This window comes from Folsomia candida, unplaced genomic scaffold, assembly GCF_002217175.1.
Source record: "Folsomia candida strain VU population unplaced genomic scaffold, ASM221717v1 Fcan01_Sc010, whole genome shotgun sequence".
In the NCBI taxonomy this organism is placed as follows: domain Eukaryota; kingdom Metazoa; phylum Arthropoda; class Collembola; order Entomobryomorpha; family Isotomidae; genus Folsomia; species Folsomia candida.
This window is the reverse complement of record NW_019091202.1, coordinates 3,917,541-3,934,391: the sequence shown is the minus strand read 5'-3', so window position 1 is coordinate 3,934,391 and position 16,851 is coordinate 3,917,541. Positions and strand designations below refer to the sequence as shown.

At 36.8% G+C, this 16,851-nt stretch overlaps 2 long non-coding RNA genes across 2 annotated transcripts; both read left to right on the top strand.

Annotated features, from left to right (window-relative positions):
- The first annotated feature begins 1,778 nt into the window (after positions 1 to 1,778).
- On the top strand, positions 1,779 to 3,573 carry LOC110854750. The gene is made up of 4 exons (XR_002548371.2): positions 1,779 to 1,958; positions 2,174 to 2,233; positions 2,587 to 2,741; positions 2,824 to 3,573. It is a non-coding gene; the product is annotated as an uncharacterized LOC110854750 (long non-coding RNA).
- Positions 3,574 to 6,823: 3,250 nt separating this feature from the next.
- On the top strand, positions 6,824 to 13,500 carry LOC118436841. Its single transcript, XR_004835727.1, has 2 exons — positions 6,824 to 12,436; positions 13,178 to 13,500. It is a non-coding gene; the product is annotated as an uncharacterized LOC118436841 (long non-coding RNA).
- Positions 13,501 to 16,851: the final 3,351 nt, after the last annotated feature.

Genomic DNA, 16,851 nt, shown 5'->3' with positions numbered 1-16,851 from the left:
ACATATATTTATACATATCTAAATTATATAATTCAAAATGAAATTTATAGTTCAAGATCGAGCTTCAAATTCCCAATTTCGATGTTAGATTTTAACTTGAACTAAGCAAGATTATAATCATAAAATCTGAAATCAGTTATGCTCAAAAATGCTATTATGTTAGAAGTGAGTTCGAATTTTAGCCGATGAATTTAAAGCTAAATTTAATGCGTTTTGCACGAAGTGGTTCATATATTTGATCTTGAAATTTTTGAATTGCTAAACTTCATATCCAACCGAAGTTTTTGAATAATGGTTCGCAATTTAGGCCAAATAATATAAGTACGTCAATTTGGGCATTTCGGGTTAACATTCTTGGTTAATTATTTAAGATTTCTGGAATAAAATTGTCAAACTTTTGCATATCACATATCACCTCTCAAAGATAGAGGGCGAAAATTGGGCTACGCCGAAATACACCGAGATTTAACATTTTCAATAGCAGGCAAAACCATATAATCGCTAATTTGTATTGCTACCATATTTATTTTGAGTTGACCAGAAAATAGCATACTTTATAATAATATTCATGCATGCACAGAGCCCGAAAACACATAAAGAGATATGTAAGTATTATAAATACGCTCAGGCGCTGTACTTTTATAGTCATGTACCTTTTTGTATACCCAAATTTGACTAATTTGAAGTTATAAGGTGATATTTGAATTTCGGGAAAAAATCCCGGGATTTCTCACGGCCAAAACCGGGAATCCCGATTCCCGGGATTTCCAAAATCGTCCGGGATTGGGACCCCTATTTATAAGTTTGGTGATGACAATTAAGGTTCTGAAATTGTTCAGAAATCATTCAACGAATGCGCTGGAGAAAAACGGAGGTTTTTTCCAGATGTGCATATGTATGTAAAAAAACTCCGTATCTACATATAATTACCTGCTAATGGACATATTTAAATATGTATGTATTTACGTATATACAGTGGAATTATTTGTGCTAGTCGTCCCATTGGCATATTCACGTATGCTGACGTAATTGCAAGAATCATTAAGTTGTACAACATGTACATATGTAAACATAACGTCGAAAACTCGCATTGCGAGATTTACGCAAAATAATTCCACTCCGCATATATGTATTTCCGAGGTACTCAAGTCATGCGTATCGCATTTTTACATAATCAAGTCGGCAACATTAGACACGAACTTGTGTATACATACATAAGTAAGTACGATTTACATACGTATTGTGCATAGTGATCTTGACCACAACTTGAATTGTATCAAGACAAAAATTTATACCTAAGCATATTTTTACGCGTGTTACAGTCATAAATTTTACAGTATCGCGTATCGCGTAATAAAAAATGGGACTACTTTTTCACAATTTTTTTACTCGGTTTTACCGAATCCTTGAATCTAACCAAACTATGCGACACGTATTCTTCTACATATATGTAAATATATGTCAATCTGGGCTGAATAACGGAGCGCTCGTACATACATATTTACTACTTAAACCGACTTCCTTCCTCGTATGCACTACACTAACCCTAATTCATCTCGGTTAGATTAAGGGTCAAACATGTACTGCAATTTGTCTAATTTTATCGAGTTGTTGGTTAGCAATTAAATATTAGAATAGTGCATAAGAGGGTGACCAAATGCTTGAATTATCCGATTTTTACATGCACATATGTAAAATTACGTTTCTTCGTCTAATCCTGGTAAAGATGTGATGACGCATTTAATTATGTGTACGTGGCAAGATTCTGCCCCACCCATGTACAGAATTCTGTGACTCACTCGCTACAACATGGTTATTTCCTTAGTTTGCGAAAAAATTCGACAAAAAATTGCAAGAAAATTGCCAGAAAATTGCAAGAAATTATAAAAAAACACGAATTGGCAGAAGACACCAATGAGCGGATAAATATATAGAAATCTATCTCATATGAATCAAAGGTAAATATTTGGAAATATTGTTTCAAAATTGAGAAATATATTTTAATTTTTGTATCAGTTTTTTCACAAATTTAAGTTTCGATTACTTAATTTGCAAAATAGATTACTGGATTTTTTTTCATAAAATTTAAGAAGATGTATACACATAAATTATATGAAATGTATTAAATTGTTAATAGATTTAACGATTGATTTCCCTATTTTGTATTTTCTAGCCAAGTATTTCCTGGACTTCTAATCGAAAAACGATGTTTCAGATCGTGCTCGCAAAAACGGTGAGTTAATTATAGCGCTTTACAAATTAACACAAATTTTAAATTCGGACACTTTAGCTTCAATTCATAGTTGAATTTGAAAATATTTCCACGGTGTTCTTATCATTTAATATTTCTCATGGAAACATTGACTAAATATTCCTAATTTTTATTATCTATTTATATGGAAAGCAAATAAAGGTTTTCTAATAACTAACATATTTATTAGAAATTCAAACCTATTCATGACGATTTATTTTTGTTGATTAAAAAATATTTGCGATTTGTTATAATTCCTATAATGCGTTTTTAAATTTGTTTTTATTGAAAATTTCTAATATTACAAAGATTAATATAAACATTTTATTTTGTAGAAATCCATCCAACTTTTTTCATAAAAAATGAACTTCTTCGTGGACCATGAATTATGACCACATACTTATGTCCCTGCCAAGCCTTCGCTCGAGCCTGAGCCGTTTCTCGAGGATCTCGTAACGTGATCGAGTTAACGAGATGAAATTATATGCATGTAGGTGAAATTGTTGTTAATTATGGAACATAATTTCTAAGAAAATTGTACATTACACAAATTCTCCTTTAATCAATTACAGGCATCAGCATTATTCGATTGGACAGGTGGTTCAAAAGTAACACATTAAGTTACAGGATTCAGGATGGACAATGGAATTCAGGAGGAGGCCCAAGTTAAGAAACGCCCAAATTAAAAATACGCTTAAAATAGTGTACAAATTTAAAATCTTTTATAACGACGAATATTTAACCACATATATGTATCAAAATACATAATTATGGTTAATATTTAGATTAATTTACTTGCGTACATGCAATAACTTATTAACAGTATAGCGTCAAGAAATGAAACAGCAAGGGCAATATTTGTATATGTATACGTACATATGTAATAGAGCAGATTTGTGCATAGGTAAAAAATTGCATGCATATGTATTCATCTACATATTTCAAAATTGCGGTGTTAGTGTTTGAATTTTTCTATTATTGCTCATTGCTTAAACTCATTGCTTGATTTTATTTAGTGAAAATATAATTCCATGCGAATATTTACTCATAGAGTTACTAAACATTTAAAATATCATTGTAAATATAAAGTATTTTATTTAAAGAGTCCTCCCATTAGTTTTTTATTAGTCCAATTGGTTAGATAAGCACTTATTTCTAATATTTTGAAGCTTAAGTCAGAAAACTAAATAATTGTTTGGAGTTATTGAACATTTATTTTGATAGGATCGATCTCCAAATAATTATGATGTGCATGGTCGTCTTGTCATGAAAGTTGTACTTTTGTGGTGTCCAGAACTTTAATACAGCAATTTTAACAATTACTCAATTACTTAATTACCTGGTCTCTACCACACTTTCCGGACTGATTTGTATTTACAGAGGTCATGTGCACCATTTTTTTTCTAAAATGGTACAGGCCGACTCTTGTGTCGGCAAAGATATAAGCGATGATAGGGGTAGTCCGGACGCAAATCGACAAGTTGACTACATATTTTCAACATCGTCGTACTAATTCAGAAAAGACCTACAGTCAATGGAACAAGTATAGGCACCACCCACGCAAGCTAAATAAAAATGGTTATAACTTTGGCACGAATTATCAAATTCACACGAAACTTTGTATGCATTTAACCAATCTAATGTAGTGTTCGATTATAATCATATTTTATTGATGAAAATTAGATAAACACAGTTTTTAAATAATTTGTTGGAAAATATACAAAATTAACCCGCAAAAAGTATTGGCACCCTCTAACTCATTGATGACTGAAGGAGCTCCGCTTATATAGATGGCTACTTGCATAAGCAAGTTTCTCGTGGGTACGCGTACCCGCAACTTAAAAAGCATGAGGATTGTTTCCCCATAGAGTTTTGTTTCCCCATAGAGTTTTGTTTCCCCTTCCAGTTAGATATGTATTTCATGCCTCTAACTTATAAAATCATTAGTCAAAGAATTGCCAATTTTATTACGTCCCACTGCTTCTAATATTACGTGGCACCTCCCCTCGACGCAATAAGAGCATAAATACGCCGTGGAATTGATTTGACAAGTTTCTTGATAACGCTTCTCTATATGGCTGCCCACACTTCTTTCGAACTTTTGACAAGCTCGTTTTTCGACGAGCGGTTTCCCATCAGTCCCTCTTTTCTCAACCCGGACAATCAGAATCACATCGGGAGACTGTGCAGCCAACGAAATAAGCTTAACCTTTTCGGTCTCCAAAAATGTGCATCGTTAATTTGGATGCATGTTTGGGGCCACTGCATTTTTGGAATATGAAATTCCTTCCTAGGTCAGGTTTTTGTCAAATCTTTTCAAATTATCGTTTGGAATGATTAATTAGACCTCCTTGGTCATGATTTCGTCGATAATGACCAGGTAACTACGCCGCGATCAAGTCATTTAACCCCAAACCATAATCGATCCTCCTCTGTGCTAAACAGCCATACGAACATATCGGTTTTTCGGATCCTATTATTGCATCTGCCAAACTTGAACCAGTCAGTCCCATCCGAATAATCAAAATATGGTCCTGTCGCACCAATCGACTCGTTTTCATTCGTTAGAAATTTATGTGGGGTGATATTTAGCTGATTACAATTTCCATAGTTTATTCGGTGTGGGGACCCTCGCGTCTGTCGGGCTACTGGACCCTGAAACCCCATGGCATGATTTTTGATTGATCACCAAATTGTATGATATGTTGACCCCACAGTTGGTTTTCAAATTCAACATGGTTTTGAGAGCTGAAATCTCCCGATCTCGAGTGATTTTTTGCTTGATTAATCTGTCGATTTTGGGCTAAGGTGCCTTTTTTCTGCCGGATCATGGGAAACAAGCAATTAGAAATGTCGCTTCATGTTCTTTGGCCACGTATCGAATAATAAATATGGCGGAGCATGTTTTCTGTCTGAGTTTTCGATATCCAAGCTTGTTTGAGAAGGAGGCAAGATTATTTCTCGCTCCGCCAAAAATAGCTCGTTTGGTGTCGCAATTTTGGCTCTAGACAATACCAAGCTGGACTTACGAAGCAGATAAAGTAATATTTTGTGATCTGATTAACTTACCTTGACAAAAGGCAGAGGTTTATCGTTATAAAAATTTCGCTCAAATAATTAATACATAAGGTGCCAATACTTTTTGCAGGTTCCAACCTGACGTGTTCGTGTCAAGATCAAAATAACGTTACGGTTACATAATTTCAGTCGGGAACATGATTATAATCGAACACTACATTAGATTTGCTAAATGTGTACAAAGTTTCATGCTAATTTGATAATGCATTCCAAAGTTATAGGCAATTTTAGGTAGCTTGCGTGGGTGGTGCCTATACTTGTTCCATTGACTGTAAGTGCAGTGGATGCTTTATGCCCGCTCGTATTCCACCCCAGATTCATAAGTTAAATCTTTCAAGGATGCAACACGGTCGTCTTAATCCATTTTTACGACTCTTTGATACAAATTATCATACGAGTTTTAATACAAACTTTTCTGAAGTTGTCGTGAATATTCTTTGCTTTAATCTATTATCTCTTGGCTCAGTTATTCATGTTATGTTTTTAGATTCAATGTTGTAGGGACAGGAATTATCCGAAATAATTCTCTGTGCCGTATGATTCAGCACAACAACCATCCCTGGGAGGCAGCTAATTCTCCTTGTTTCAGGTTTGTGGTCGACATAGTTTGTTGCTTGAATTGGTCGATTGACCGTAGTCCACGTGGCATCTACTTTAGCCACATCTTCTTAAGATATTATACCACTAATCGATAGATGTTATATCACTAATCGTAGCAGATCGCAACAGATATTTCGAATCGATTAACGACTTTGGCCCGGAATAATAGCATATCATCCGAGGTTAACTTCGTCACAAAATCTTACCTGAGTATGTAAACCGACTCTAAGTTGTTCCCAACGTGAGGACCTCAATCATAAAAGTTTGTCTGCTTTTGTAAATTATCCAAAATAACTAGTTGTGATAATCGCTCGGCGTTGTTGGATGTAACTCATTGGTATTTCAAGTTACTTTGGAATACTGGGTCCTAACTTTTGTGCTACTTAAATCATTGCGTTGATAAATCTCATTGGTCTGATTGATCCGTCGAATAAGACCTCTAATCTTATTTTTCGATCAAGACAGCTTCCATGCAAAATTGTAAATTGCATGCCTAGTTTTATATGTCGGCTCTTACTCCAAGCGTGTTCTAACAGGGAGGCTAAAGTTTCCAAATTCGACATGCAAAGCATAACTTCAGAATTCACTCATACATTTGCTGATTTGATTCTATGAATTACATTTGTTTGTCTCTTCGCTCAATATCAACATCGAATGATGTTTTACTGCAATAAACTTTCGTGATTATTTCTAAGGTTCATGACGTTTTTTCGATAGTCTGAGATGGTTTTCTTGCATGCATGCATGTTTTCTGGATATTATCAAAATACTCTATTTTCTCTTTTCTCGTGCTCTTTACAACATCCTATTCTTGATGAATTCCTTGCACACTTATACGATATGGCATGAACGCAGAAATTTTACTTCATAATACTATCACGGTTGTACCTCACTTGCACTAGATTGGATTACTGATTGATCTTCGACAAGTTCGATATCAGTCTAAACATTTTCGGGTTTGTATGCAGTTTTGAATTCACTTTCCTCCTGCATAAGCAATGCAACTTCTGAGGACGAGCAATTTAGTTTTGAGAAGGCCATAACGTCCAGCTACTCGATGTATGACGACATTCGCCTTGGAATATAAAGTAAGCCCAACATTCAATTCGAAATTTAATTTCTTTCTACCAACATATGTAGTCAGGAAATTAATATCTCACTCCAGGGAGATTTTACAAAGTTAGTGTTATAAATTGTTAAATTACTTGAAGTAGATGATCTGGTCATTTCAGTTCTACTGGAACTTTCTTTTTCACGTGAATATCGAGCTCGTAGGGATCGCTCGCTGCGTTATGCGTAGTTTGACGTCGGCTTATGGGTTGCTACTTCCGCTTTTAGTAATTCCATCTCATTAAAATGTGTTCTGGCAAATAACCCAAAGTTACTTAACCGCTTTCTAAGTACATTGATATCCTATATTTATCAATATGCTTTAACTTTGTCATGGTGTTCCGCATTTCGAGCTTTTAGAAATAACGGAAACCACATCAGGGTCGCCACCTTCTGCCTCCAAATTCTTTTAAATAAAACGACGTGTTCCATGTGCCCCTGGTCTATGTTCAGCGAAAATAACTCGCTTGCTTTGACATGTGTATTTAGACTGAATTTCAATAATGGATTCTGCTGTCCGCCTCAGGAGAAATATTTTGTTTCGTGCACTAGTTTCTCTCTCTGCTCAGTGTTGCTTGTGTCCATATCCCAGCTCTGGCAGATCTTTTGGCTATTCATATCTGTCCGGGATTTTTTGCAGCACTACAACTTGTTTTGTATCATAATTTTTAGTCGTGATAGCTCCGAAATTTGCCTCCGAAAACACCTTAAAATTGGTTCGAAGGATTTTATATGCACCCAAAGTTTATGTTGCCCACCGTGTGTCAACAAATTTCAGGGGCTAGACAGCTACTCCCCTGTTTGACTCGGTTTCTAGCACCTCCCTGAATGCCTTCCCGTACCCATGTTTCTGGTGTATATTCAAAAAGATGTTTTCTCGGGATTGGATCTAGTGGCTGCTTTCAGATTTTCGTGTCACAAGTACCCAGTTCCAGTAGGCGATGTAACATCGGCCTCGAGTGACATCTATGATAGTAGGGATTTCGTAGGAACATTATTCCCAGGAAATTGAAAACTAATTTTAAAATTTATTTCAAGCTGCGTTAGCAACTCATTATTGTTATTTACATTGTCCGTGTCAATTAATACTTTGATTTGGCTGCTTAGTTGCGAGATTATTTAATTTGGGATATGAAAATTTTCAGTTTTGAATCTCTTACAGAACTAATAAGTGAACATTAAGTAGTCTAACAGCCTGATTTAATTTTCTGGACTTATTTCTGAGATCCGAAAAGCGATAAATTCACCGAATAAGTTCCCAGATTCCTTATTTGTCATCCACCTGGTTGGTCTAATGGTCTCCCTTGTCAGTAAGGGTCCTGTCTCTTGTTTTGGTCTCTGAACCATGGCGGGTTGCTGCCACGCTGTCAATCTCATCTATGAAGATAATGCTGAGAGGATAATCTCTTGCCTTGGTGAAAATATTCTTCATAAATCCTCACACCGGCCCTACCGGTCTGAGTTTATGTCCGACCCCCGAATGGTGAAGAACTGTGCCCCAGAGAGTGAAGCTGCTTTGCTCTAGTAAATTCTTACGCACGCCTGGAATTCCAAACAGCAATATGTTGGAATTTTATATTGCGACCGGGCACATTGATTTATCTAGATCAATTTTTGTAATAAGTTTTACCTGAATAATGATGCACTGTTTTTATTTTTAGGCTATAACTACCATGTTTAGTAAATGTTATCTACGAAATAGGCCTCATACCTTTATACAAGCCATCGGCTTCGGACACTCCAATACATATAGCAGTTTATACTATGATCAATTTAATTGGGTTATTTTATTTTATCTGGAAGATCATTCAAAATGACTTATTTAACACTGAAAATAATGATATCTTAAATTCTTTAATAGTCTTAGTTTTTCCATGACGTTCAGTATTTTCCATTATAGCATTTTCCAGGACGCCATTAAGGTCCATTCCCTTCATTCTGTTAGTCATACAGAAATCTTTTGCAGGCACCCTGAGTGCACCCTTTCGTACGGAAGTCAATCGAATAATCATTATTGTAAATTGTTTGATTCGTCATTTGGTGCTTGTTTCGTCGTTCTTTCCTGTCTGAAAATAGTTAAGATTCAGCTACTTATCAGCAGTTGTCTTTTGCTCCGGGAATAATTTTCATAGGTTTTACTACGATTCCCATCGCTTTCACTTGTTATTCGTTGGCTTGAATTCTTGAAGCTGCTATTGGTTATATTACATCAAGGTGAGGTCGAACTTAAGGTTATGCCGAGGCAAGATAGGTGTAATAATCCCTCTCCATGTCCCTTTGTTGGGTGACAGTTGATTAGTGCGCATGAAATGTCCTGCGCACACAAACAAAGCAGGTGACTTATCAGCTACTGGCTTACTGGAAAGCAGATAAAACTTCTTTCTGATATACATACTTTGAACATTCTCTGGATGGGCTTTAGTATTTTCATGCAATTTTGATGAAGACATATGAGTTAAATAATGAGGAGCAACAAATTCTTATTTTAGATTATTTTGCAGTCGTTAGTGTCGGTATTTCTCTTCAACTATACTCCCTCGCTTCTCCAGATATTAAAAATATTATCATGTCTCTCTTTCTTCCTTTCTCAATCTCTGGATGCAATAATAATAATATAACATTTAAAGCATCACTCATCCTGATTAACACATACATCCTATTTAATCTAAAGCGCCCTGTATTAAAAGTAGTCATAACAATATTGTTGCATTCATCCCACTATAATAATGGATAGGTTGTCGTCGAGAAAAGAATGTGACACCGCTTCAATTGGAAGATGACGTCAGGTTGGTAGCCGCCGTTCTTACCCCGTGCTCACAATACTTTTCCAGACTACTTAGTTGCCACGTGTGACCAAATCTCGAAAATGCGACACTGTTGAAACTCAAATACCCTTACTGTCCTCAAATAAGTCGTGATCAAAGCTCAACTTCGAAGACTTTTATGCCTATCTTAAGTCCTTTGATCATGTCTTCCAATTCGTGGGAACCGATGTTAATTTGTTGTGAATTGGCTTTCAATGTCTCCTACGCAAGGGTCCCAATTATTTCCTGTGGTTTGATATCTGTTGTGCGAAAAAAGGTTTCACATTGATGGACTTTTGCCCAGTATCCCTTTGCCTCTTGTGAAATTTGGAGATTATTTCATATTTAATTTCATTATTCTTCTGCAAGACCGATACTGCAAGACCGATTGGGTAATACTCCATCATTACTATTGTAACGACACATGTCATAAAACCCATTTTTCACAAGTCTGAGACACAATGAATTATCTTGTATGACTGGTTTTCAAATTTGAGCTTTCAATTTTTCACAATTTCCACATGCTTCTGGGCGTTTTTGTAACATAAAGCTTTGGTCCGTTTCACACACTGGTTGCGGTACAGCTGTTATTAATTTCGTCATCACTCTCGGGAATCATTTCTGGAGAGGAGATGGGCGTAGAAGAGAGCGGGTGAGTCACACGCGTGGTAGAACGTGGGTTTCACAAATAGGCGTCTACTTAGGATTAGTCACGCCAATTGATTACGCGATTATCGTAGCCTCCACGTTCAATGTCCAAGGCGTGTATCATCCCTGTGCAACCTACTGATATCCCCATCTTTCTAAACATGTAGCAAGCATGAAAATGGTAATTTCAAAGTTCACAGTTTTTGATAATGGGTTTATTTCATACGTACTAACTTTTTGACAGCTTGATTTTTATACGTAAATGATTTTGGAAACCGTTGACTTTTGTACTCTGGATTCAAGATACCACACTCATCACTAGTCGCATATGTGTATAAGTTTGGAAATTATCACTATATCTTAAAATCTCGTAAAATTTCGTGCCAAATTAGGCACTGCTTCTTGATAAGCACCTCCAACTCGGCATTTGATGAAATAAGTGCAGAGTATTCATGTACTCTAATTTTACAAAAATTTAATATACCTGTAGAGTTTAATATACATGAATCATAATCGATTTGGACTAGCTTATAAACTCAACTAGTCGAGTTTCTTAATTTGGAATACAATTTCCAGTTTCAGTTTCACAAGGGATACAGTTTCCCCCATATCAGTAACATCATGTTGATCGAGAGGGATGCTTCGTCGGCCTCCAAACCAGGAGTTCAGGATTAACTCTGGGATTCTAAGTGATTGATCCGGTACCCTCTTTGTGATTTTAACGGTGACAAAATAGTCCGTGTCTCGATTTTCAGAGAGATGCGGAAAAAACCTCAAAAAGCTTGGTATATAAGTTTTCCTAGTCAGCCTAATCCAAACTTTATAGTTTCGTTGAGTAAGCGAAGGGTTTAATTAGCTACGAGTTGTTACATAAAGATAAAGTCGCTCTTCAGGATTTTCAGCTACCAGTTTGGTGGAAGAAGTTCTTTTCCGAGTGAAAGTTTTGTTAGTGTAATTATTTTTTAGGCCTGGTGCAGATCTCTATTGAATTGCTGATTGGATCAGTAAATTCAGACACCTAGATCTGCATGCTGTAATTTTTTCTCCAGTAGCCACCACCACATATATAATGTGCTGTAATATGGGTAAAATGTTATGGTAACGTTTGACCCATTGACATTAGCGTATCCATTTCTACGAATAAATTGGGGTAACAATACCGATAATTCATTTTTTCTATTCATCAAAATAGGACGAACATATGCTTCCATTACATCATCAGATAAAATATTTTCATTCTTGACGGAATCAAGATGATCCATTGTGATGTACATGATATCTTTGCTTGCAATGAATAATTACAATAATATATTTCTGAATATTGCGACTTTATACGAAAAGAAGAGATCCTTTCATTCCAATTATTTGTCTTTGGATATGCAATGCTTACGTGTTTTCACAACTTCACTATATCCTTAAGCAGCACTGCAGGTCTCCGTAAGTACAGGTCCAACAGTGGATATGGTTTGATCGTGATTATTCACAGTTATTTCCACGTGATAGACGAAATTATAGAATTGGAATTCGGAGAGTACTGATCCCTCCAGTAACTTTTTTCTAGAATACCGTTATTTCCCGTCCAATACAATCCAGAACTGATGTATCCCATGCCTCACCTTTTGTTGTCTAATTTTGTCCCAAGTTAAGATCGTCGGTTTATGACGGTTAATGTAATGTATGACGATCAACACAGGGAATAAGAAATGATGCAAAGAACAAAGTAGGTTCAATACACGTGCAAACATTTGTAATACACATGCAACCAAGGTAAAACTAAGTTTTGTAAACCCGTTTCTACCCATTTTTCTAGGAAAATACACGTGCAACGGAGAATGTTGAATTTTTGCATTTCTGTCGTTTTAGGCGTGCGTTCTCGCTTCCTTGTTCTACCGAAAGTGTTCCCCTTGGCCTTAAACCTTGTTACGGAGGGTCGGCGGACACCTAGGTGAGTGTACGTTTCGGAAATACTCCGCCGTAAAGCACATTGAGCTTCAACTCTGCCCCTCTGCAATAAGTACGGGAATTTGCCCCTCACTATGTAAAATCGACAGAAAAAAAGAGCTAGTTTACGTCATATATTGACCAGAATATCACCAATATACTCACAATTTAATTTCTTGGACAAGCTGGATCAGATTCTAATTAAGTCCGTCAAAAACAAATAATTTATTGTGGGGTGTCCTTGTTTTACTGGCCACCTGATTTTAACATATTATTAGATAATTTCTCCGCCCCTGCACCAATTTTAACGAAACTTTGCGACAAGACTACTAGGCACCGCAGTAGTAATTGGTGAAAGAAAAGGCTAAATATTTTGAACGGCCTTTGAGAAATTGGAAAAAATGTTAGGTGTCCTGGTATTACTGGTCGGAGTGTAGCTTAATTTAAAAGAATTAACACTATGGTTGTTAATGTACATCAATGCACAAACAAGGAGCTGTTAGTAAATTATAAAACACAAAGGGTGAGGGGGCCAAAGGCTCCAATGACATCGTGCCTATTAGATAAAGGGAGCAGTAGGGTCTAGAAAATCAAAATTTTTGGCGTTACATGTACATAGTTTATTCATTGTAGTATAAATTGTGTTCGCAGAGATGTATACAAATAATTAATTCGAAAAAGCTAAACGACCAGCGCCGTACATAAGTATCCCTATCTGAATATAAAAAAACTGTTGTAATTGTAGTTGTCCTAAAGGTAAAAAATCTCATCCAACTCTCGTCCGGCTGGAAGAGATCCCAAAATAGCAGCCACATTTCCACGCTGCACTCGGACTGCACTGCTTCGGTTTTGGCGTTATATTTATACATATGTACTTTATGAACGTCTCCCTATGATACATACCCGTAAACAACACACATACATAGTTTTAATTTAAACTACGAAATGGAATGCCTACTAGCCTTAGATGTAATATACGTAGGTGTTTTATTATTGATTTTCAAAAGGTATGTTCCGCACTGTTTCTGACCAAAGTTTTGATGAAATAATAAACTTCGAATACATTTAGGAGGCTGTGATTTTTTTCATCCCTGTGGGTTAACATAAACGCTGGCAATAAATCGGCAAACTTTACCTCGGCGGAAAAAATGACAGATTTGCAAATTAAATATCGTAGTGTGATTTAATTTTTAATGCTGGATGGGTAATACGGGTCGTAGATTTATGATCGAATGCTTAAAATTTACGATGAAAACTGCTCAACACAAAACACAAATTCAATTGTGCCAATAATTTTAAATGATGGCGAAAAGAGATCTCGGACAAAAAGTCGCCAGGACGCTCAAAATCCGTTTCTTCCACAGAAAGGCTCCGGAAACTAGAGGGACCAATAATGAGAAATCCGTGATTGAAACTGTCCTATTTAGCAGATGAGATGGGTGTTCCAAAAACAACAATTTGTTCCATATTAACTGAAGACTTCGGTATAAAAATGGTTTCCGTCCTTTGGGTACCAAAATTGCTTTCGGCATCTCACAAACAGGACCGAGTCGACTTTTGCAATGCCAATTTTAGCCTATTAAATAAAGACTTGAATCTACTCAATATTTTATTAGCTGGATATGGTACTTGGGTATACTATTATGACCCGGTAACCAAATAATAACTCATTCAGTGGTAGCACGAGGGGTTGCCACCGCCCGTGAATTGAAAAGTGCAAAAATCTGACAAAAAATTGATGATGACCATTTTCAAGGATACCAAAGGTCTCCTCCTTATAAAATTTATTGCTGGAAATACTACAATAAATGGGGCCGTGTGTGCAGGAACCCCGATGGTGCTGCGTCCTGCGGTTGAAAAGAAACGTGGGGTCAAAATAAAGAGTTGGCCTTTTTTTAGACGACAACGCACCACCAAATACCTGGCTGTTTTAGAGGGCTGCTGCAGACGAAAATCTCTTTACCTGCACAAACCACACCCCGTGCAGTCCAGACTTGACCCTTAGTGATTATTATTCGTATCGAAACTTAAAGAAAGACATCAGGGATAAACGGTGTTCGGATGATAATGAAATCAAGTCGTAAATTTTGGCATATTTTCGAGGTAAATTTTGATGAGTTGTTGCTAGCGTTAATGATAACTTACAGAACTGAAAAAAATCACAGCATCCTAAATGTATTTGAAGTTTGTTATTTCATCAAAAGTTTGACCAGAAACAGTGCGGAACATACATTTTGAAAATCAATAATAAAACACCCACGTATATCGGATTTGCATGTAATTTATGTACATATTTCACAAAATGAAATATATGTATGCCTAACAATTGTAATAACTGTATTTGTGTGAATAAAGCAGACATTAACCTCAATTAAACATTAATTCTTTGCATTTAGGCCTATTTCATACTGGTATTCTAATTGCATATGAATGTATGTATGACTAATAAAGCTATGACATTCATGTTCAAAATTAGATCTAAAATATATGTATCAAGACATTAATTTGTTGATTTGTTAATGATTGTCGGGGTAAAATTGTAACAACTGGTGACAAATACGCAAAACGAAATTTACTCAATAACTTGAATAGCTACGCACAAGGTATGCTACCCCGGGTGTTTGGGTTATGGTTTTCCGGGTTTTTGTGGGTTTTTGGGTAGCAAATTTGACCCATACCCACCAGATAATCGAGGAAAGGACGGATTTCAAGTTTTAAAAATGCATATATTATAATAGCACATTAAGAACAAATTTAAAAATTAATTAGATTAACTAAATTAAGAAACTATTTTGCTACAAAATTGATGAAAAATAATTTGTTTTCATATGGGGTCCTGACTCAGTTTGCTCCCAGAACTCCAACTATTTCGAATACCCGCAGAACGCAGGTAAAACCCAAGGGTAGGGGTAATCAGTAGCAAAACCCCAAGGTTATCCTTACCCTGGCTACACAATTTTCGATTGCGCCAAATTCGAATTAAATTAGTGTTAAGCTACATAATAAATATATACAGGTCATATTATTATACATTTCAGACAGGTGAGAATCGAGTCGTTACTATGTTTGACAAGTATAAACAATAATCACCTTCATACATATATTCAATTTAACCAGCTACACTCTAATAATTCCTTTAACAGACGTGACTCTGCCGGTTCTGGTGATTAGTTAGTTTTCCTGTGTTAGACGTGATATGATTGAGTATTGGTGGTTTATTTGTACACGGTGATCAAGGTGTGACCTACTGGTGACATGATTGAATTTATTACGGTGTACATAGTTTCCATAAAAAGTAAATACTATTTCTAATTTATCTTCTGCCTACGCCTATGATAATAGACTTTGCAATATTGAAATCATTATTTAATGATTTCACCCAGAAAGAAAATCCCATCCAGTACTATTAACCCTGCCCAAATCATAAACACGGTTTGAATATTTTCGCCCAATTTAATTGCATTAATTCCTAACTTAACTCCAGTTTTCTCAAGTAACTTGCGTTTTATTAGATAGGTAGGTAGGTTTATTCAAGATTGATATAGCGCAAGCTCTTACAATCATAATCATTCATTCGTTACATATACAAACTCATTCAAACTACTTACATACATAGTTTCATCTCATAATGTACAATCTAAGAATTAGTAAAGTGTGTGCTCAGTTGTGGGCATGATCCACAAGTAGCACACGGCATCCCAATAAGGCTAATCACACACCATAATAATATTTTAGGCTACAATCTAAGGATAATATGTATATAACAGCAGTAGCAAGGGTGTAGAGGGAAAACCGATAGTTCGGAAAACCTCTACATGTATTGGGAAGGTGGCCCAATACACCATTCGGCCCAAACTGGACACCAGGTAGGAAAATGTATGGCAGAGATACATAGGAGGATTCCGTGGGGTGCTGGTGATATCCAAATGAGGGTGGCGTCTGCATGCGGAAGCAGAAAGTTGAAGGTTGTTGGGCGGGGGGTATCCACGGACCGTGGGATCTGCCCACGTCCCCCATGGAAGCCGTAGCCGGGGCCGATGACCCCCCCACTTACCCCTTCCCCCATCTCAACACAGCCAGGTCATGGGACCCCCGTAGACCAGACTATGCTGCCCTCCGCCATGCACGACCCCCTCCCCCCCTCTTCAAACAAACCACTCCCCACGGTCACCACCCCGATATACCAAAACAAAACCTACTTGGGGAGTCCCTCCAAAGCGTAGATCCTCCTGTGCACTGGTCCGGCGAATCCATCTTCGCCTGATGGCTCAGCTTGTCGTTGCTGGGACGGGTGTGGCAGGGGGTGTTACCAGGCACGCAGGTGGGGGGTGTGAGTGGACGAGGCTCACATGGCGAAAAGGCCTTGGGACACACTTTACTTGCCCTGGCACACCCGCGACCCAGATGGAAGAGGATCCA